General features: G+C 41.5%; 1 protein-coding gene across 2 annotated transcripts in view; it reads left to right on the plus strand.

Annotated features, from left to right (window-relative positions):
• The window catches only part of LOC104060194 (AGBL carboxypeptidase 4), a 954,436-nt gene that overhangs the window by 725,105 nt on the left and 205,863 nt on the right, over positions 1 to 23,468 (plus strand). The gene's annotated exons all lie outside the window — the stretch shown is intronic.

Below are 23,468 nucleotides of genomic sequence, written 5' to 3' on the forward strand. Positions count from 1 at the left end.
ATCTGAAAAGCACAGCTCCCAGTGGTTGACAGCCATCCCTGCATAAAGCATTTCTGCTAAAAATAGAAAGCAAATTGCTCAGCTTGTATTTATAAAGAGTTGTAAATCTCACGCTTGTGGGTACAAATAAATAAATAATCCCGGCATGTGTTCATATGACATCATTGTATAAGTCTGAAATATTGTACTTACGGTATGTGGCTTTCCGAGGCAGTAAATTGTTGATGGTATAAATCAACGTAACTTCCATGAAGCCAAGGCAACATGCTAATTTACAACATTAGCTTGGATCTGGCTCTGCCTAGCCAATGAGTTGCATCAATCAAGCATATGCCGAGTTTATTACGTTGGCTGCTTGTAATGCCAGAGATTGGTTTGTGACTGGCCCTGTTGATACCTAAAGACCTCTGTGGGGAAGGTCTGGCGCAGTTCCATGGTCTTCTCTGTGTGCTTCTCATCCTGGCAAGGTCCTGTCTCTGGCATCTCTCTAAGGCAAAAGGTCAACAGCTGCCACTTCTGCTGCTGTAGCCCATTGTGCTACAGAAGACTTGGTCTCTTCTTGCAGAGAAGGTGCTTTCCTTTAAAAAAACAGTGCTTTAGACTAAGAGCAGAAAAACTCAGCAAGTTTCTCATCTGCGGTGGTATGGTCAATGCAGGGCACTATAGTAGACGTGATGTTTGTTATCGAATACAAGTTTTTAGTTGGATGCTTTGATTCTGTTTGTGGCTGCTGGAACAGCCCTGTGGAATAAGGGCTGAGGCGTGCTGCTGAGGTGGTACTTTGTAAATGATGATATTTTATTTTGATAATGGAGAGTTGATGCAAAGGGGGGGGAAAGTGGGGAATGTGAAAAAGAGGGTGGCATGTTGCTTAGTCTGTTGAAACAACTGGAAGGAAGTCATGCTCTGATTGCCTCAGTGTCTGGTAAGAAAAATGAGAACAAAAAGAGAGGGAAGAAAAACAAGAAAAAGAAAAAGAAGGGGTTCAGTCTTGGAGAAGCACTTCAGAAACTTGCTGTGATTGCAGTTATAATGCACGCTTGACTTGCTTGGAAATACACAGATCTGAAAGCACTGAACTTCACTGCGCATTGAGCCATTCTGCTAAGTGCAGATGAAGCTGCCTTGTGTGTATAATTAGTGCTAAGACAAGGAGAAATGGCAAACGTTTTGGGGCCATTGCTGTGTTGTTTCTGGCATGGCCAAATGTGAAATTGGGTGCTTGCTCCATCTTTGGAAACTGTTTTGTGGGAGGGTCAAAAGAAATGTTAAAAAGAATCCCTTTGGCAGTCAAATGAGGGCACAATGAGGAATTTTATTTCTGGAGTCTTGGGAAGCACTTTGGCAGAGTTAGGTGCTGTAGGTTTAGTATCCAAATGCCAGCCCAGTGCATATGGAACACATCAACATGTCAGGACCTTTATTTTTTTTTTCTTTTTTTTTTTTTTTTTGGTAGAGAGATTTATTCTTGAATCTTTGATTATGCTCACCACCTGAAGTATTAAGATATGGAAGCTAATCCCAAAGATGCCCCAGGTGCAAGCAGCACCTCTTATACAGAAGAGCAGAATTGTGACTAATGAGGCCTGGAGAGTCAGCCAATAGGTGACTAGATAATGGATTACAAGCTTTCTTTTTTCTTTTGCTCTTCATTTTTTCTTGGTTTTATTCAGTTCAGGCTCTGTCTTCACCTTTAAAGCTCTGAGCTCGTGACTAACCCCTTACTCATTTTTCTACCTGTCTTTGAGCCAGCCCTCTTCCTGCTCTCTTTGGGGTGCCCTCTGCTAAGTATATACAGCAATGGATAGTACCAATACCGGCTTCCCGGGGCCTGACAGACACTCCCTAGTATATCTTCTGGTTTTTGATTTGGCAAGATACCCTGATGCGAAGAAAATTGTCTAGCCTTGATACATCAGGATATACTTGGTGCTGTCTCTTGGTCCTTCGCCTTTCACTTTACCCATAGATTGGATCTAAGCAAGGATCTTCGTTTTCCTGTGGGTAGACCATGACGTTGTCTACCCATTCAGAGCTGTATTGTTTCAGTGCCATGCTTCTTCATATTCTGTTATGAAGAATCCACTGAAAACTGAATTTTGGATACAAACATCCCATATTCCTGCAGATGTACAAGTATTGTAAACTTGGATACGCGCCTCTGTCTCCTTACAGCTGTGGACTGCTTGCAGCCAGACCTCCCTAGAATCACTAGGCACCTCTTCCAGCAGTTAAAAGCAAGTGCTATAATATTTTGCACATGGTGCAGCTGCTGAGCTGTAGCTCACTTCCTTAAAAGGTAGACAAAATCCCAGAGAACCTCTTCATAGAAAGATAGATTAAGAACGTTTTGTTTCTGTTTCGGTTTTTAAGAGTTATTACGATGCTTCAGGTTAGCCTTTTTAGGAAGTTTTTCTGATAGTTTCTAACTGACTGTTGCAAAGTTCAGGGACAGAGATGGAATAGTCACCAGAGAGTATATTCGCATGAGTACCCTTTACATCCAAAGGTAGGACGGTGCTCTCCTCCTCAGGCTATGACTGTCATCAGTAGCATTGATGCCTCTGTCATGTTTGGGGATGAATAAATAGGATCTAGAATGCAGAGGACTGTTGTTTTCACTTTGCTCTTACAGACCATTTTCTAACCAACTGGAGTCACTGCTGCTCCTGGAGGGCTTTTGTAGTGTAACACAAAAGAGTGCGAATTCATCTTACAGCTCCAACTCATGTCTCATGAGCTGTTCAGATTTCTGGGGGATTTTTCTGAAGTTGTTGTTATAGATTCTTCCCCTTTCTTAGATATTCGTCCTTACTTTTCTCCCCTCCAGTATTTTTATTTAAGAAAATGTATATTATTTTCTGTCTTCCATATCATACTCTTAATCGAAGTAAATTATTAACTCTTATGAGGTCAGATATCAGATAATGCCGTATGTGTGTAGTGTCCAGAAACTCATGCCTAAAATCTATACAAGTCCCTACCTTCTAAACACTGGTGATAAAGCAGTTTTCCAGAGGCTTGGATTTTATAAGATCTGACAATAGGAGCATTCCTCCCCCTGCCCTCCCAGTAATTTTACAGTGTTATTTTCCATCCTTTGGCTGCTGAATTTTATTTTATTTTATTTGTGGGACATAAACAACTGTTCCTCATTATTCATGTGCATGAAATGTTGTAGGAGCCATGATGACTATCATGTTTAAGCTTGTCCTGTGTGCTTTGGTTTTTGTCAGCAGTCAGGAATCGCCAGCTTAAACATGTCTGGATGGATTTAGGTACATACTTAACTCATAGACTTAGGATGTCATTTGTCATTCCTTTAACACATTTACCAGTGTGGCATCTACCATGCCATCTAAATGCAAAAATAAGAATCCGTGCCCTAAGCGTTTTACTTCAATGTATTTTGCCAGGCTAGGAGCCCAGAACAGAAGATTCAGTGCAAGAAAGGAGGGAGAGGGATCCCACAGCTTGGGTTGCGAACACTGAACATCTTGTGCAAAGTGTAATTTGACCTAAAGCTGACCTTGAAGCCTATGGACTGAATAAGCAACAGACATTAAAAAGAAAATATAAGGAAAACAGACAGATGAGAATAAGAAATAGAGCAAAAATAACTCTTCAATCAATCTTTTTTCATTATAGCTGCTTAAATGAATGCTCCCTCTTGCTTCACCTTAGAACAGGTGATATGAAATAAAAAAAAAAAAACAGACTGCACTGGGCAATGTCTCTTGGTTTCCTGTTAAGTTCTTGGTTTATGTTTTTAATCCCTGCCTTCTTACTAGTGAAGGACAGCAAAAGAATGTGAAAACATTTATACAAATTTTGATTAGAAGTTTAAAAAATGGGGTAGAAGGGGACAGACTGCCTGGAAAAGTCTTCCACGAGCTCTCTCAGATTCCTGCCTTTGCACAATAACTCACTGGGCCAGTGGGTAACTGAACTTCCTCTCCATGTGACCAAGATGTGCCCCATGCTATAAAGGATTTTATTCCTCTACAGATTCTAAGATAACCTCTTAAAAAAGTAGTGGCAGTTTTCTAGCTCACTTCATAGAGGGTAGTGCCTTCAAATTCTTTGAATTGGATCCTGCGGGAACCCTGAAGGAATTAGTAAAAGAGTGAAGTTGCTACAACATGAGTGGGACTTGGCTTTTTTAATTGTTTGGTTGGTTTTTTTTTCACTTGTTTGTTTTCCCTTTTTTTTTCTTGTTTGTGGAAAAGGCAGCTGTATGTGTGAGAAGAGTCATTTTGAAACCTGTTGCTACTGCTTGGAATTCTAGCAAACCTCTCTTTTATTATGAAGACAGAGGAGAAATTGTGGGGGTTACAAACTGCTTTTCTGCTTCTTTCACTAAGCATAAAGCTTTTGAGCACTAAGGCATAAATGATAACTGAAAAACAGGATAGGGTATGTTTTAAATGCAAGAGTAAACGCAGCTGATGAAATGTTTGCATGTGAAAAGAATGTTTCTGAAGTAACAGAGATGATGACCTTGCTTAGCTGTTTCCAGGGGATAAATTTCTCATAAAGAAAGTTTCCATTTCTGTAGGCATTGGTATAGGATGCTTTGGTAACAGCAGCTATAATGGATGGAGACCAGAATGTGGGTTTTGTGTTAATGATGGAGCCTTCGGAATCTTGACAGCATTAGCCGTCAGACTTCATATCAAACTGAATTTGCATCTGAATGAGTTGCACCACATCTGACCTGTTCTAGGTACTTAATCTGTGGTACTCTTCCTTCTAGTGAGTCAAATAATCTTAATTTCTCAGCTATATTTCCTACTAGAGGAGGAAACAAAATAGGATTCCATAAGGAGTGTAGATTTTATATACGTATGTTCGTTATATTATTGTAAAGTCTGAGTTCTGTCTTTTCTGCCAAATGAAAGAGAATGGAAACAAACACTTCTAGACTCAAAGTGAACACCTCCATATGTACAAAGACTTAGTTTGTGATTCATCTTCGGATGTAGGAGGATGCTCTGCCTTGGCATGCAGCAGACCTGTGAGTACTCTCTGATGCAGAAATGCCTTTTATGGGGGCTGATGCCAGCGTTTCAGTTTGTGGGTTCCGTTGCTAATACTGAAGAGAACTGGACTGATCAGTTTTAGTGGAATTTTATACTCTCTTGCCACAAAGCCAGGGAGTTTCTGTTCCCTTTCAATACCTGTAGGTTCTGCAAATTTCCTCTTCTGGCTTCAATCCAGAGGAAAATGCACATGATATTGCACAGTTCCACTCTAGAGGTGACTGATCTTGGTCAGAAGAAGAGCAAACTCTTCCTACAAAATTAATAGTATTCTGTGTGCATAAGATTTTATGCATAAGTCATGGCAGGAGAGGATGAGAACACTCTTCTGTACATTTAGCAGTAGCGTAGCACTTACAGGTGATGAGGGAACATGGTGAACTTCTGTTCACCATGCAGTTCATGGTCTCTTTTACGGGAGTTCAGGAAACCAAATGATGAGAAGCAGACAAAGACAACAGAATTCAACAACCCAGCCATAAAATGAGATACAGGGCTCACTTAAAGGTGTTAGGCTGCATTCATCCTTCCCACTAAGATTTCTTTTTTTCTTTTTTAAGTGCACAGCTCCTAAGCTTTAATACAAAGGGAAACACACTCTCCTTGACTTCTAAAGCAACATGAAAAACACTATTGTCTGTCCCTTATAAATCTCCTGGATGGGATTTTAGTGTGAAGTATCCCGGGAGAGTGAGAGGCTGTTTTGAGAATATAAAACACTCATATTGAAGTAATGGTAATAAAAGCTCCTCTTAAAATTGTGTTGATGTAAACAGACCGTTAGAAGGATTTCTGCTACCCAAAGTGACATTAGCTGTTACAAGGTACTACAGGTTTTGAATCAATTCACTATGGTGTCAGGCAAGTATGAAAGGTTACACACCTGGTTTTCTGAGCTGGAGGAAATTCATAATGAGGTTAAATTTCTCTGGCTATAGAGTTATGCATTTCACTCTCTCGCCGTGAATGCTTTCTGCATTCTGCATATGCCAGAGAATGCCTGCACAGAAGAGAAGGCAGCGTGATGGTGGCAGGGTGGGTGGAGGTGGCTGTGCAAGGGTTGGGATCTGCAGTCTGCAAAGGAAAGAAGGAATCTCCAGAGCTCTAGAGATCCAAGCTGCCTCTGAGGGAAGAGTTGTGTCATCTGAGAAGAAGGCTTGTTGTGTGGCTGAGACACCCCTTCCCACCAACAGCAGAAGTTGCTGTCTCATCTCTTCCATCTCTCTTCAGCAGCAGTGGGAAAGGAAAATTGGACTTGCCAGGTAGGCTCAGCCCTGAAGCCTAGCCCTGCACGCATACCTTGCATCTTCCAGTAGGAGGAATGGATCAATCCTAACTCCTCATTCCTGGGACAAGGTCAGCTTTGCCTATACAGCTATGAAATGTCAAGTGGCTTTAATTCAGTTTGGCCTTTGCCCAGGGCAGGTTTTTGACTATCTCTGCTTAACTAATCTCTTTACAATACTCAGAGAGCTAAAAGAGCCCTTGGTCTTCAAGATGGAGAATTGAAAAAGGCTTCATTATACAACAGCAGCAAAATTTCCTTTGTCTCCAGATGGGATTGTCCAGTTAATGTCTTGAACATAATGGTTTTGCAAATGTTTCTGGACTGGCCCTACTTTTGAATAGCATTAGCTTGTTTGAAGACGACCTTATCTCAGCCCTAACCAACCTGCCTTTAGGGCAAAGCACATCATCTTTGTAACAGCATACTGTGGCACTTTGCTGACGGCTGAAGATAAGAAAAAGAGAAAATATTGATTCAATTGAACTTCATGGTCACTCAGTGTTCCATACTATGACCTGGTTTTCCCACTAGAAATTGCAGTCCAAGTGGTTTTTGAAGATACTTATCCATGTCTTCCCAATTACAAAGTCATTTCTGTGCATATTGCTCTGAATGGCCACGAAGATCAAGTCTGCAGTTTTAGGGAGCAGCATTATGCCCATGCAACAGATCTTCCCTGGGCCTATGGAAGAGCAGGCCCTCTGGAAGGGCTAGCTAATACTTCACTCATGGCATTTCCTGCTAAGTCTGTGGCTGTGCAGATGGCCAAGAGCATCCCGTGTACTGTGAGCGCAGCGTTCCTCAAATAAGACTTCACATGCATGGTTCAAGTAGTGTTGGAGCATCTGTTGCTAGTGGGAAAATTCCAGGCAGAAATCTTGAAATTCTAGTTGCCCTGGTTGAATTAGACTAGGGCAGGAATATGCAAAACTTGAAAAAGAGCTGTAAAGACCACAGGAAGGCTGGAGTTGTCTTTAGATTTCTTTTGCATGACTCTGTTGTTAATGAAAAAAAGAAGATGCTTCTACTAAGTGACCAGCGTTAACTTCGAGGAACCTGAATTGTGAGATGAGTCTTTTCTGTGAGTGCAGCAGTGTGTGAGATCTGTACTGACCAAGCTGCAGGTGTTGCCATGGTATGTAAGGCATCACAATTAGAAATCTCTTCTAGTTGTTATACTTTAAGCCTTTTCCATTCTCCTTCAGTTGTGTTCCAGTTCTTCCTCACAACTGATATTAATCATGCCAGTCTATCATTTCCAGCTTTGTCTTCTGACCCTTTGTACTTTGTCTGCCCTGACTTGGTTCAGATGAATTGATTTTTTTTTTTCAGTTTGTTTTCATTTTGTTTCCAGTTCTTTTGCCTCTGAGGTGCCCTGCACTTGCCTTCTTGCTCCTTCTGCATTCCTGTAGCTGCCGCTCTGAGGAGACAGCATTTGTATGTGACTAGGACTTGGCTGCTGGAAACTTTTCTTTGACACAAGGGCACCTGGGTGAAATTCTTCCTCTGCCCCTGCACATTGCTCACATGTGCCGTGTGTGCCTGTTGCAAGGTACTGTGTACGCGTTTATAAAAGGCATGTCTCCTTGACCTCTGCATTTTACAGAGAAAAAGGGTGTGAAGTGTGTATGGAGGGTAAGAGGAAGGAGCTTGGGATGAAAGCAGGCTCCTGCCTCAGATAATAGCCCTTTAGAAGTTGTTTTTGCTCTTTCAATACAGCCCTGCTTCTCTGGATTCAGAGGATGGAGAGGAAGGGTAATAGGACACATGCCCCATCCAAAAGGGGTCATAAATTCTTTGCCAGCCCTGCTTAATTTTATCTTGGAAGAAATGTGGGCACAAATTGCTTCTTTGCTGGTACTGTAATCTGTGTGCAAACTCCTGTTAAACACTTTGTAGACAGGAAGTGTGGATTTAGGGTGGTTTTGAACAGTGGCACACAGCTCTTTAAAAATTCACTGTCTCCAGGTAGGTTGTTTCTTAGTGACAGATGTGGCCCCTAAGTGATGATTTCCATATGTGCCCTATAGTGTTAGTTCAAGTGTCTAATTACCTATTATGTTCAGCAAATGGTAATAGATCCCTGGTCTCCATGCTCTGATTTGGAGGTTACGATTTTAGTCCTTTCTGCTGCTAAATGTAGAAGATAATTTGAGATGGGTGAAAAGGAATAATTTGGGGGTAGGGGTTATGCCAAAGGTTTTCAAAGAGAACGCTTTATTTTAAATTTCACACAAGCTTACTTTTATTTGTCTCTTATATTCCCTTTCTGTCTTTTTATTTTCTCCCTGCTTTTTTTGTCATTTTATTACTCTAGGGAAAACATAAGGGGAGAAGGAAGAGACAAAGAAAGTTCAAAATGTGTTACAGTGTTCAGTTAAAAAAAAAGGAGGAAAGGGAAAGTATAGTTTTCTTACGACAAATTTTCTTCAAAATTTTCAAAGTTTACTTCACAGTTTTCAGCCAGTGATATAACATCTCAGTTGTTGTTCGGCCAGTGATACAGGCCTTTGTAAGGCAATGTCTTACAAAGCTGGACCCTGCCTCATATTATGGTCTAGCATAAAGCAGATCTTTGAGTGGCCACAAAACAGATGTGGTGCTGACAACTTATTGCTCTCTACAACTACCTGAAAGGAGATTGTGGAGAGGAGGGAGCTGGCCTCTTCTCCCAAGTGACATGGGACAGGACAAGGGGGAATGGCCTCAAGCTCCGCCTGGGGAGGTTCAGGCTGGACATCAGGAAAAAAAATTTCATGGAAAGGGTCACTGGGCACTGGCAGAGGCTGCCCAGGGAGGGGGTGGAGTCACTGTCCCTGGAGGTGTTTAAGGGACAGGTGGACGAGTTGCTGAGGGGCATGGTTTAAGGAGTGTTACGAATGGTTGGACTCGATGACCCAGTGGGTCCCTTCCAACCTAGTGATTCTATTAATCCAAGCCCTCCACCTAGTCAAAAGGAGCTATTTATAGCATCAATGCCAGATTTCAGTTTTCATGGTTATTAAATTTCTACTGCCACGACAGGTTTTGTATGGCACTAATCACCCCCGAATTCAACCCCCTTACAAACACCAGTGCTCGGTGTCATAACATCAAAGAACAGGTGCACAGCTAATTCCCTGGTACAGGAGAAGCCATTCAGCGTTACTGAGCTGTAGCCATCTTCCGTCAAACAGGAGACAGTCAATCACAGAATCAACAATGGAGTTGAAATATGCTGTGACCCAGCCTTCTCTGAACTGGAGACAGCAGCTGGGAAGTGACTGCCACCATGCTCAGCTAACAGACCCCTCTAGCGGCTTTGAAACAAACAGTTTGGTTTGCAGTATGCACGTCACTCTGCAGTCTCGGTTTGTCCAGTGTGTCCAGTGGCACCCCTCCCTTCTGATATCGGTATCTTTCATGCAGTAAAAGAGGCTGTTTGTTAAAGTTAAATTCACCTTTAAGATGTTAAAATTCAGTGTGAATATTCGAGGTAGGAATTTAGACAGTTTTTGCTTCTGGTTACATGTGAACTCTGTCATTTCCTCTTCTTCCTGGCAGCGTTCCTAATGGCCATATGAGAGAAATAGCACCTTGACATTAGCTTATGTGGTCACAGTGCTGCCAGAGTTTAAACCCATTGCTCAAAGTGTTTGAGGAGAGCTTCTGTCTAAGGGCTTGCCAGCACTTGAGAGTTCATTTGCATCTGAGGCAGTCTGTGAATGTAGAGTGTAATAGAATATTTCTTCAGCAATTCTTATTCTGGAACAAGAGCATCTTATTCCTTCTTAGTTTAATATGCTTCAAAGTAGATTCAGCAATAAGACTGTCTCCAAACAGAATTCTTTAGGATATTGTGGGTTTTTTCTTCTTACTAAAACAGCAACAAAAGCACTCGGTGCTTAGAGGAGGCCTGAAAGTTATATCTTTCTAACTTCTTTCATTGTGTTCTTCAGATGGAAACATGCTCTTTATACCCTCCTGGAGAATTTTACCTCTTCACAAGCAGAAATGTCAGTTGCTTATGGCGGCCTTACTCACGTAAGGACAGTTTTCTCTCTGAATATTCTGTCTTCAGTGCTAATTACCATCACCTTTAGGATCTGCAGTGCAGTTCCATTTTCACAGCAAGATTTTCTCTGGAGGGGAGGTGGGGGCTTACAATGTATTTTGCTGCTTATCAGCCAGGAGCATATCCATACTGGCAGGGAGTGGCCCTAATTTATTTCTGTGGAGCTTGTTCTTGCCTGGATGTCATGCAGTGTAAATAAAAGAACAGATCCAACTCCACTGGTGAGGGGCAAAGCACAGCTTTTGCAATTTTTTTGTTTCTTTCGCTAAGGCAAAAAAAACCAAACCACACAGAAAAAAGCTTTTTCCTGCAGGAGTCCAGTACAAGTAGCTATCCAACAAGTCCCCTCCAGCACCACTGGAAGTAATTTACAGATATACAACTTTCATCTTGGATTAAAGAGGAGAAAATTCAGATGCAGACAGCATTTTCTTGGCCATCGGCTCTTCCCACAGGATTAGTTTTTTGTTTAATAAATCACTCCTTTTTTTTTTTTTTTCTTTCCTAGTCTGGTCAGCTCATGAGTCACCCAGAAGTAGTTCAGGTGTTGGATACAGTCCTTGCTTTCATTGTCTGCCAAGGCTGAAGTTACAGAATTTGTGCAAATGGACTCTTGTGTTTCGTTTCGGTTTTGACTATTATTTGCCACAGGTTAGAACTGCTCAGCGTCTACTGCCAACTTGCATGTATCAAGGGAAAAATGGATACAGATCTACTTTCATCTCACATGCTGTTTGGTTTTGCTCATGCTGTATTTTTAGATGTCTGTCTGAGATGGAAACCCAGAACAAGCAGAGATCTCATGCTAGATCCAGGGCAAAGGTGGCCACCTCTCAGGAAGAGCAAGACAACCGTATTGCCACTCTTGCTTCTCGTGACCAGAAGGCAACCACGGGAAAGTGTAAAATAGCTCTTCATTAAATTAACAGTACTCTCAATTTTCAGAATTTGATGGTTGCCCGTTTCAGAAGGGATGGTTTACTGGGTGACACCAGCGTTGCATAATGCCTGTGGACGTTGTACCCCGCTTTACTACAGAAGTCTTACAAGACAATTTCCCTGAGTGGAAACATGCAACAGGTCTTGTACCTTTATAGTTGATTTGAATCGAAAGACAGGAAAATCCTGTGAAAGCGAAGCAGCATAAACTGCAAACCTAGTAAAGTGGAAATTAATGAAGCAGCCAAAAGGTGCCATTATAGCTGGCTTGGTGTAAGTTTTCATGTATCAGGAGTAACCAGAAAGCTATCGCTTCACGTGTCCCCACAAGGGAAATAAGGACAAGTAATTGTGCTGGTTTCCTATAGGGTCAGGCTGTCAGCTGCCATTATTAGGATCTGGGAAATGTACATATGCACATATTCATATAGGAATGGCAAAGCAGCCGCTCCAGTAGAGATGAGCAACTGGGATTCAGCCCTGAGGAGTGGACACCTCAGCTCTTCTCTGCAGTTGAGTAGACTAAACTTCTGAGCTGGACCACAAGAAAATGCAATGCATGCTCCTCCCTGAGCTTACGTTCCCATTTTGTTCTGAATCCTGCATGTTTATCTTGAGAGACTCTGAGAGTTCGTGCAATGCATCACCCATGGGGGCACCTACTTCGCCTTGTGGTCTTGCTGCAATACATATTCTACTTTTACACGAGCAGTGGGTCACACCAGGAGTCTGTCTAGCTGAGTAGCTCACTTTTGACAGTGGCCAATAGCAAATGCCCATAGGTTAGTAAAGGTCAAGGGAAGATAATATAGATGCTTCCCCATATACTCTTGCAATGTTCTACAGCTAAAGGAAACTGGAAAGGATAGTTGTGAATGACCTTCTGCGGTGCCTCTCTATTCTCTGCATCATGTAGCTTTGTGTACATGCCTGGTTCTTACCTATTGCTTCTGGGTCTCTACTTGACTGAGCAACACATTTGCAGATGTTGGAAACCATCTTTAGAATGTGTTTAAAAAAATCTATCTTTTTCATTTCTTCCCTAGCATTATTTATGTAATTCCTTTTTTCACTGTATATTGGATTTTCATATGTAAACGTATTCTCCATTTCCCTCCAGAGAAATACTTTGTCTTCTTAGTTTACAACACATTCTTTGCTTGGTCTGATCTATCCATCTTAAGACTCCTATAGTTCTCATTGCTACCACTGTTAGTGCCGTAAGACTTAAAAGCACGATGTAGCTGTTTGCTTGTTCTTACTAAATATGCAAAGGAGCACTATATGATGAGCTCCCAAGAGAGGCGTTAGGTAAAACTAGTCTGTCCCTCCATGACCAGTGCCCACCTCTGTTAAACTAAGCATATTGAAAACTCCAAGTTTCGTGGTCCCCAAAGAAACATACTGGTGCCAGATTCTGAAAGTCAATTCTGGGCGTAGGGAGTGCTTGTAGTCCTGGTGAGACAAGGCAACAAAAGGTTTGAGAGGAGAATTGTCTTTGTTCTTGGCTATGTCTTGTAGTACAGCAAACTTTAGTGGTTTCCCAATTAGAACAAATCTTGTTTAGTCCTCCCTGGGCCCATAAAAGTTCCTTTTTGTCACTTACAATGCTCTTCTGGGAATCTTTCCCCTGGTGCAGACAACTTTGGAAACTTCACACTTGTGGTGCAGATTCCTTGCTTAACCTGGAAGGGTTTTGGATGTCCACATGTCCGGTTGTCATGGAAGGGAAGAGAACAGTCATATTCCAGGCTTTGGGCAGCTTATCCTGGTCCTGAGTGGAGCAGAAACAATGTAATGTTCTAGTTTCCTATTTTCCCTGGAAGGCCCTTATGGCTCTAAAAAGAAAACTGGAGAATGAAGTGATTTTCTGTTTTAGTTTTTTCCCCTCTTTGCTAGTGCTATGCAAGACACTGGTGTACAGCTGAAACTCTCCTTTAAAGGGACATAGTGGTAAGGCTGATGTTTTGTAATCAATAAGGGTAGCAGGAAACAATGCAAGGATACCTGGGTTTAATTCTGTCAAGGTATGTACCTGCTTACTTCTGGTTTACGCATTCAGATTTTTTTTTACTTATGTCTATTTTTCCCTACTTTTCAATAGAGACACTTTTCTGGGTTGCAACGTAAGATCTGAATATTTCTGTTCAATTCTAAGGCTTAAATCTTAACTATATTTAACATGAGTTAATTGTCTAAAAATTGAGGCCCATAATCCAGCAAATGTTTTTAGAGCTGTCTGGAGGACTCTTACTCATGGGAAGGACAGACTTTGAATAATAATGACCAAACACATCATCTTCTCGAGTAACATCTTTAGAATTATTCTAATAAATCCCAAGTAATTCATTAATAAAGTAAGATCAGCTGATCCCCATAGTGTTACTCCATGAACCCTTTTGTTTCTTCCCATGAGGAAAAGAGAGGCATCATCTAGGGGGTAATAGTAGGCTCATTTTGATGCAAAGAGAACTCCAAGCTCCTTACAGCATATTAGGAAAATTAAAGAAAACAAAGCCAACCAACAAAGCCACCCACTCAGTCTGTACTGTGCACTGAATTTACGAACCCTTTGGGCCATTCTGCAGCAGCTGTATACTCCCGCTGATATGTCCTCTCTGACAGCCTGACACGTTCTTTGAAGTCAATTCCACAGGTCTTCACTGTTGCATCTGTTCTACTGGAGACCTTTATGACTGCCCTCTGGGTCTGGAGCAGATTAGTCTGTAGTTAAGCAAGCTACATCAGCTATCAGGGTAATAAAGTGGCTGAGGTATGGGCTAATCACTGCAGAGGTCAGGAGGCAGTATGCTCCCCTCTGTTCAGCCTTGCAATTTTTACCAGACTAATCCAGCCTTGGCCTCATTTTCCTTCTCTATGTCGGTCTAATTTTTTTGATGCTAGTGGGGATCTTATTGCTGTAAGGAAAAAGAGAGACAGATACCATGAAATAATCGGAGAAGTTAATGTGGTACTACCCGTACTCGCAATGCATACCAGGTACTGCTGCAAGGAGTGTACGAGTCCCATGTGCTCAGAGCTGTAGTGGGATGAGGTAGATGGTTCTACAGTCACCCTACCGCTACTCTGATCAAGTTTTCAAGCATCCTGCTGCTTCCACAAATCTCCAAGTCTGAGACTGCTGAGAATCTAGTTTTTTCTGTCATTATACATCTTTTTCCTAAAGTCTGAAAAGACCCACATTCCAAATCAATGGCACCAAAATGAGTCCTGACACCAAAAATTGCTGGTTCCAACAAATGAGAGAAAGGGTCAAACTGCTAAGTCCCTTGGGGTCTCCAGCTGTTAAACTGCCAAAACATCAGATCAAATCTTAAGGTATGCTAGAAGACTGTTTTATCAGAACAACATTGCATATATACAAACTAGGCAGTCTTTAATAATGAGGCAATTCTTATGGTCTGATTCCATCAACTACCAAAGTGCACTTAGTAATAGTTTTTCAGTCAAGATCAGGTGCTGGCTAGAGTGAATTACCTGGAGAACTTTCATGTGGGAACTTGACTTGCCCTTACAAAATGCCTAATTCTCACTTTTTTGATTGAAGCAAATTCAAATACAGTGTTTTACCCTCCCCAGATGATCCATTGAGGTGCTGAGCACCACCTGTGGCTTGTGGAACAGTTTCAGTGTTCCTTGATTTTGTTTGGAAGAAAAGACAGCACAACTGAGAGTACTGAAGCTTGTATTTCTGAAGCAATCAGCAACATTGGTTGCCTCTGTTACTAAAAATCTTTCCCTCTTGACAGCTACAGAGCTGGTTTTTAGAACTTTGGGGCAAAAGGGTAAGGGAATGGACTATCAGTGGCACATATCTCTCCTAGTGCCAGCTGGGTAAGACTAGAAAAGTTTCAGAATTTGCTCAACCCCTAGCAAACCCTTGTTGTTGCCACTTGCCACGTTTCCAAGTGCAGTCAGCACCAATGAACTTCATGAATTTGCTTGAAAAATCCATCTGCTGTTTTTGGCCCCACAGATGCTAGCTTTGTTGCCCTGTAAATCTGGCCATTGCTATCACAAGTTGAATTTACTAAAATAGCAGACTCTGATAGTAACCTGCCAAAAATCAGCAGTGCTAGAGACCAAGATCAATCATTCTGGCTCCTGGTCCCGCATCCTAGTCACTGGGAATGCCAACTTTAATTATGTTTTACTGGCAATTCATATCTGTGTCTTTTCAGTACCAAATCAGGATGTTGTGCTCCAGCCCAGCACCAGCAGTCACATATCCTCCAAAGCAGATGTGAATCTTTTTATGAGGAAAGAGTCATAGCTAATTAAAATACATAGGAAATTCCAAACACTCATCACTTAAAACTTTTTGCACTGAATTGATTTTACTTCTAGACTGATGATTTGTGGCCAACTCTCTTCCAGTCATATCCATTTCTCTATATAGCCTCCCTGCTTGAAATACATCTGTAGTACCTTGGACTGGAACTCTTTGGGGTTCTAAAGGCAATGTTTACATGGTCTAAATGTAGACATCTCTCAAAAAGAGTGGGATAGTCACTTCACATGAAAGATAGCTGGTGTAAGCGTACCTCCTTTATGTGGAAACAAGGAAGATAAATGTAAGGAAATATATAAACAGGGTTTTTCCATCTCAGTCTGTCACATCCATTCTTAATCAGCAGATACATTAAAACGGACAAGAAGATCTGCCTAGCGGCATTGTACAGTCCATCATATCACCCAGTAGTCCTAGAATGTTTCACTATGGCAAGGTGTTCCTGAATCCTCCTTGAATCACAGTCTTAATGTTACTAGGGGTTGTAATGCCAGAAATGAGAAATTTTGATGGGTAGAGTGAAGGTAAGGGGTTGGGATGCCCTGATTCAGAATCAGATTCACAGAATAATTTAGGTTGGAAAAGACCTTCAAGGTCGTGGATCCTGACCATAAACCTAACTGCCCAGTCTACCATTAAACCACACCCTTAAGTGCCACGCCTACACTTCATTAGTACCTTCAGGAATGGAGACTCAACCACTCCCCTGGGCAGCCTGTTCCAATGCTTGGCAATCCTTTTGGTGAAGAATTTTTTTCCTAATATCTAGTCTAAACCTCCCATGGTGCAACTTGAAGCCATTTCCTCTTGCCTTGTTACCTTGGAGAAGAGACCAACACCTGCCTCACTACAGCCTCCTGTCAGATAGTTGCAAAGAGCAATAAGGTCTTCCCTTAGCCTCCTTTTCTCCAGACTAAACAACCCCAGTTCCCTCAGCCATTCCTCATAAGACTTGTGGACTAGACCCTCAGGTCAGAGGCTGACAGAGCAATCTTTCTCTCATGCTGGCAGAACCCTTTTGGGAGGTTCATGACTGCTGTTTCCACCTCTTGCTTCTTTCACATGGGTTTGTGTTTCAGCCACACTGAATACTAAATTAATTGCTGAACTCTGTGCTAACTGGAAGAGAAAGGGAGAGAGAAGTTGGGAAAAATAATTTTTTAAAATACTCTTTAAATCAATTACTGTCTGTGCTTATCATGCACATTAAAACTCGAGTTAAAATCCATAGAGGCTTGTTCTGCCATTTTAAGTATTTGTTGTTAGTAATTGTCACAATTCCTTTGCATGCAGCCCCTATAGCAGAAGCATAGCTTTCTCTGGAGCTGATATTAGCACTGTTTCACTGGGCTGGCGAAATGCAGTAAGCTAGTGAGTTCCCTGGGAGACTGGCTGTTTTCCATCTATTTCACTGCTCTGGAAACAGGCCTAGCTATAATGGCCTAACATATCTTAAAACAGGGAAATTACTAATTCAAGTCAGTGAGCATATTTTCATTTAAAAAGAGTAACAAATTAAATAAACTCCCTGCATTTTGCATTTGAGACCTCAGTGTTTCATCTGCTGTAATCTAATTCACCCATTCATTTCCTGCACATTCATTTTATCCCATTATTTGAGATTTCCTTTGCTTTTAATCCTGTGTTTTGAAGAGACATGGAGTCACAGCAGAGAATAGATGAGAGTGTAAATGGTAAATAAAAGAACAAATATGCCATAATATAGCTTGACACGCTCCTAATCAATCTGCTTATCATAGCTGAATCCTTAAAGTTAGCTTTGCAACTTTTCTGTCTCAAGTTGATTAAAACTTCTTTAAAAATAAGTGAACTGGGGCCAAGTATACAATCCACTAGGGACTTAACTGTTACTTTTTAAAAATTTTTAAATTTTTTTTTTTTTTTCACAATGATGGTTGTAGGTATAAAACAACTGAAATGACCACAGGGACCTTAAGACTTTTTGGGGTGCTTTTTACCAACCACATTCAAGCAAATAGATCTTACTTAGCATTGAAATGTTTACTTGTCCAGTTGACAAAATGCTCAGCAATCAGAAAACTTGGTATTCCAGGGGAATCAATTAAGCCCCCTTTTTCTGGACACTTTAGATGAACTGCAACCAGGAATGTATCTGGTTTACCTACTGCGTCCTTCGTAATGCTGTCTCATGTGCCTTGGTTTGATTGTGTTGTTTAGCAATTCATAGAACCATAGAAGGTCCTGAGTTGGAAGGGACACACAAGGATTGAATGCAGCTCCTGTACCTGTATATGACAACCCCAGCATTCAAACCATGCGTCTGAGGGTGTTGTCCAACTGCTTCTTGAATATTGTCAGATGTGGCACCATAACTGCTTCCCTGGGGAGCTGTTCCAGTGCTCCACCACTCTCTGGGTGAAGAATATTTTCTTACTATCCAACCCAAACCTCCCTGGCGTATCTTTGTGCTGTTTCCTGAGCTTGTATCGTTTGTTGTTAGAGAGAAGAGATCAGTGCCTTCTCCTCCTCCTCCTCTTGTGACGAAGCCGTAGACCGCAATGAGGTCTCCTCTCAGTTTCCTCTCCTCCAGGCTGAACAGACAAAGTGACTTCAGCAGCTCCTCCTATGACTTGCCCTCTAAAGCAAAATTTGTGGCCTCCTCTGAACACTCTTAGTAGCTTTATATCCTTTTTATTCTGTGTTGCCAAAACCCGCACACAGTACGCTGCACCAGTGTGGAGTAGAGCAGGACAATCCCCTCCCTTGACTGGCTACCAATGACATGCTTGATGCATCCCAGGACATGTCTGGCCCTCTATCCTGTCTCCCTTGAGAGCTATCTTTCTATGGGAACCACTGGGAAAAATTGTTAACTTCTCTACGTTTTCTAAGAACTTGATTATTTTTCATCATGTGGCACCTGCAGGGCTGTGCAGGCCCCCTCTGGGCCTGTCCTGGGGGAAGGTGAGATGAAATTCGAGCATCAGCATGGGGGAAACAGGAAGAGCAGAGACCGATGTGAAAAGCAGGATCTGATGAAAACTCACTAAGGTTATGTGCAAGTTACTATATCCCTCTCTGAGCACATGCAATTCCCTTGCACTTTTGTGTGTATTGAGGACATCCAGAGAGAGAGTTAATGAAAAACAGCCAGTGTTCTGGATTTTTCCACTCTCACTTAACTGCAGTAACAACTCAGAGTGAGGCATATGCATGCAGATATACGTCAGGTTTGGCAACTGGAAACTGTTGTCTGATATACTTCAGGCAACAATTTTTCCTTCATCTAACATTGTAGCCAGGTGCCTGTTCCAGTTTTGCAGTGCTCCTTTATCATCCATATTATTTTTACAATTTTCATGAAATAAACTTTTTTTGCCATGGATTCCAAAGGGACCTTTGGAAAGATAGGGAAAGCAATTAATAAAGCTTTCCAAATCTACAAATTCCTTCTGTGTTGATGTTATAAACAATGTGTGCACCTTTGTGCACCACAACCCCTCTTCCGCAACAAATATGTTTCTAAAAAGTAAAGAAAAATGCAGTCGAGTTTGGCAGTCTGTACACATTAAGGGAAGGAACAGCATTGCAAGTAAGAGCAGAGTCAGCATCTGCAACAGTCTTGTGGTTGTGGAACACTCCATGCCATGATCTTGTGTAGGGATAATTTCTGTGACAGCATGATGTTAGATCATGTCAATAATCCTGCTGTGAGTCACCTCTGCTCGTTTATCACCATTCACAGGCTCTTTTTTCCCCTTGCTGTTGTGTTGAAAATTGGAAACACTTCAGCCTAAGACATTATTGGAGCGTTTCTGTTTATTGGCCTGTGATGGGTCTGCACTGAAAGTATAGGTATGAGCTCTGTAGAAACCATACTGGCATAGCATTCCTGTGACCTGTGCTGAGTAGGTTTCAGTGTGAGTGTGACGTTTCCCACCGTGCTGGGAGGGAGAAGAGTGTCCTTTTGTCATTTCCACATTTTGTTATCTTGTAGCTTCATGAGAAAGTGTAAGGGCTGACCAGACAAGAGCCTTTTTGCCAAAAGACTTCTTTCCCCAACAAACAGTAGTCCAGTAGTGTCCTGCTGTTGTTTACTTGTTCTGTGGAGATGTTTTAGCTTGGCCCCATCATCTGATTGGCTTGTATCAGAAACCGCATGGCCAGCAGGACCAGGGAAATCATTTTACCCCTGCAATCAGCACTGGTGAAGCCACACTGCAAATACTGTGTTCAGGTTTGGGTCCTTCGCTACAAGAAAGATATTGCGGTCCTGGAGCGTGTCCAGAGAAGGGTAACAAAGCTGATGAAGGGACTAGAGAACAAGTTTTATGAGGAGCAGCTGAGGGAGCTGGGGTTGTTTAGCCTGAAGAAAAGGAGGTTGAGGGGAGACTTATAGCTGTACACAACTGTCTGAAAAGAGGTTGTAGCAAGGTGGGTGTTGGTGTCTTCTGCGAAGTGATAGGTGATAGGACAAGAGGGAATGGCCTCAAGCTGCGACAGCGAAGGTTCAGGTTAGACATTGGGAAAAATTTCTTTAGCAAAAGGATTATTGGGCACTGGAAGAGCTGTTCACCATCCCTGAGATATTTAAAAGGTGGGTAGACAAAGTGCTTAGGAATATGATTTAGTAGTGCACAGATACAATTGGACTTGATGATCTCAAAGGTCTTTTCCAACCTAGTGATTCTATGATTCTATCCTATTTTATTTCACCATAGCATTAAATAACCTCTCAAAAGAAACCCAACCCCAGATTTTTGGTTCCCTGTTCTCCATGAAAGTGTAAGCATAGTGTCTTTCACATTGGTTTCAGTCTCCTTTAACAGAACATTTCAGCAGTTTTATATAAACATAAGTGTTCAGGACTACCTTGCATTTGTTTTCCGATGAATATGTCTTGGTGTTAGAACCTAACTGTTGCATTCTCTTTAACCTGCAGGCTATGGTGAGCTGCCTGCAGGATACCAGCAGCTATTCAGTGTTAGGAAATAAGCCTGAAAAAATAAATCACTCCTTTCTTGGGATATACTAGACACAGTCCAGGATATGTTTGCATTAGCAGTTGCCATATTGCATTAGGATCTGCGGTGATTAGATTTGCAGTAATAGGAGCAGGGTGAATGTATCATGTAGTTAAACAATTAAACATATTGTTAGACTGAGAGTGAAAGGATGTCATAATGGAGAAACAGGAGATAAGACAGGCTTTCATTTGGAAGGACCAATGTGGAGAGGTCATGCTACAGACAGTGGGAAGTTTAAATAGAGTTTAAAGTAGTTGCTTGAGGAAACGTCTAGACAGTGTGGTGAAAATCATCTGAGTAGAGGTGGCTTCTTTGACATGTTATGGAAGAGGGAACCACTAACTTGCTTGTGAAGCACCAGTACATAATTTAGGCTGAATTAGCATGGACAGAGAGATGATACAAGATCTAGAGTTGGAGTAGGCGAGAGATGCTGAGCTGCAGAAGGCAAGAGAAATTTGAGAAACTATCTTTAGCCTTGAGAAAGAATAATGACAGAGAAGTGACTCGGAGCAGGGGAGATTTGGTCCTGATTTAGCACAGTGTCAGTGACGATGTGTTTACCAAGAAAGACCGATTAAAAAAATGCTAAAATTTTTGGACTTATTGTGACTGTGTGTCTAATGACCCACAGTTGTCAATATTGTTTTCCCTTTTCCTTCTTTTTGATTCTTTATTTCCTTTCCTTCACAAGTATGAAAAGCTGCTTGAACTTAGTGTAAAGACTTCGGGTGTTTTTTTGTGGACTATGGATAAGCCTCTTCTTATGACATGCCTGAATGCTGATTTCTGAGCTGTTCCGGTTCTAGGCAGCATCTATAATTGCATGTTATTATTTGAAAAATAATGATTTTAATTACTTTCCAGAGTGGATGATAGGAAAATAATCTATATTGTTTTGCGTCTTTTAATCAGAGAACTTTTCCATACTGCAATGTGCCTAAGTAGGCCCATCCATCATGTTTTCCATTTTATTTTAAAGTCACTTGAAAAATCTAATACTTGGTTATTGGGCTGTTTTCTTTGGTCTCTAGCCACAGAGATTTGTTTTTAAATAATACTTGTCTTATTTTTCATAGCTGATGTGACTGATTCAGATTGGATTATTTCATTTGACCCAAACTGGAGCTGCGGTTTGAAGGTCCAACCAATCTGTGGACAGCTGGTTTTTTTCTTTAATAGCAGGCTAATTGGCAGACCAATTAATCTGCTCATCTGTGAAGAGAAAATTTATAGCAATAAGTAGTTCTGTTTCCAGAAGTCATTCTCTAAAGTAACATTACAGTGGCCTTGTTTACTTCATGCCCTGCAACACGATCCAGTGCTTCAACAGTAGCACAGGTCAATTAGTGGACAAATTAAGCAATTATTAGGCACTAACAAGGGTGACTGGCATCATTACCCTTCCTGTTTACCAGCAAACTGTTATTTTAATACAAAGATCAACAAATAAATTAGGGCATCTGTTGTATTGCCATGTCTGCCTTGAAGTAAATGATATTAAATGGGCTTTGGTTGCTGCCAAATTCTTAACCCTGGCCTAATGAGATATAGTGATATGTCTCTTGCTGATTATAGAAGCTGTAAAATTTAGTTTGTATTGATTTATTAACAGAATGACCAAGTTCTCTGCTATGGTATTTTTTTAATAGTCTGATATCTGTCTTTTTACCTTGAATTTTATTGATCCGGAGACTATTGGGTTCCTATGAAAGACAAAGCTATTTGCTGACTCTATTGATTATTTGGATGCTTACAATAATTTTATGGTGAGGCTTGTATGTGTAGATGTATGCCTTCATCTAACGCTTCTTTTATGTTCCTTGGAACTGGCTGTACTTCCAGGTTATACTGCAGCGAGTCAGTTATTTTTAACTCTTGCTTTGTATTTTTGTCATGGAGTAAGACTTCTTCAGATTTAATTAACTGTCTCCTAAATAAGAAAATACAGTAAGTCTCTTTGGATTAGGTGAACTTGGCTGCAATACCTGCTAATAACTTGTATTACGTTGGGAAACACTGGTCTCATTTGCCACCAAGATGCTGGGTGCTCAAGGTCAATCTCTCTCCTTTAGTCTGGTGCGCCTGGTGCAACAGTGAGTCAAGTAGAGCAGAGGCTCACCCGTTATGTGTTTATACCCAGCCTTCCATATCATAGCACGTTCTTGGTTAGGCAATAATAATTCCCTGCATGAAGCTGAAAGCTGTGGCTTCTCGTTGCCAAGATGTCTTTGCCAAGCTCTGTGAGTGAGGCTGCACTAGTAACAGGAACAAAATGAGCAGGACCTGGACAAGCCGCTTCCCTGGAGCAGTTACAACTGGAGTAAAGCTCTGAGAGTCTGAGCTCTTGTGTCACCTACTGAATGAAAAGCATTCATGTTATCCCCGAGGTTATCCTCCCTACTGCATGAAGAGCTGTCACAAGTACGTACTTGGTGCACTGCCAAATCTCATGGCAAAACTGTTCCACCAGGGTCTTTGGTGAAGTACACAATGATATTTATGCCACCTTTACTGTGACTGCTTTGAAAGGTCATACTTCACCCTAGGATAAAGAATGTTCTGGACATAATATTTTCTGAATAGTTAACTCTCTCAAGTCCTAAGTGGACTAAGTGTGTGATTGTATCCCTTTAAGTAGTTTTTGAGCCCTCCAGCTGTGCATACTGTGGGTTATGTTTTAGACACTGCCAGAAAACAGTGAGGACAGCAGTTTAACATGGCTAAGCCTTTCATGTTCACATACAGTTAAGAAACATGGTTATTCAGGATCCAACTGTGTTCCTGTCATTTCTTCACGATCATGCTGTTGTATAATGAACAA

Source organism: Cuculus canorus, chromosome 8 (genome assembly GCF_017976375.1).
Source record: "Cuculus canorus isolate bCucCan1 chromosome 8, bCucCan1.pri, whole genome shotgun sequence".
In the NCBI taxonomy this organism is placed as follows: Eukaryota; Metazoa; Chordata; class Aves; order Cuculiformes; family Cuculidae; genus Cuculus; species Cuculus canorus.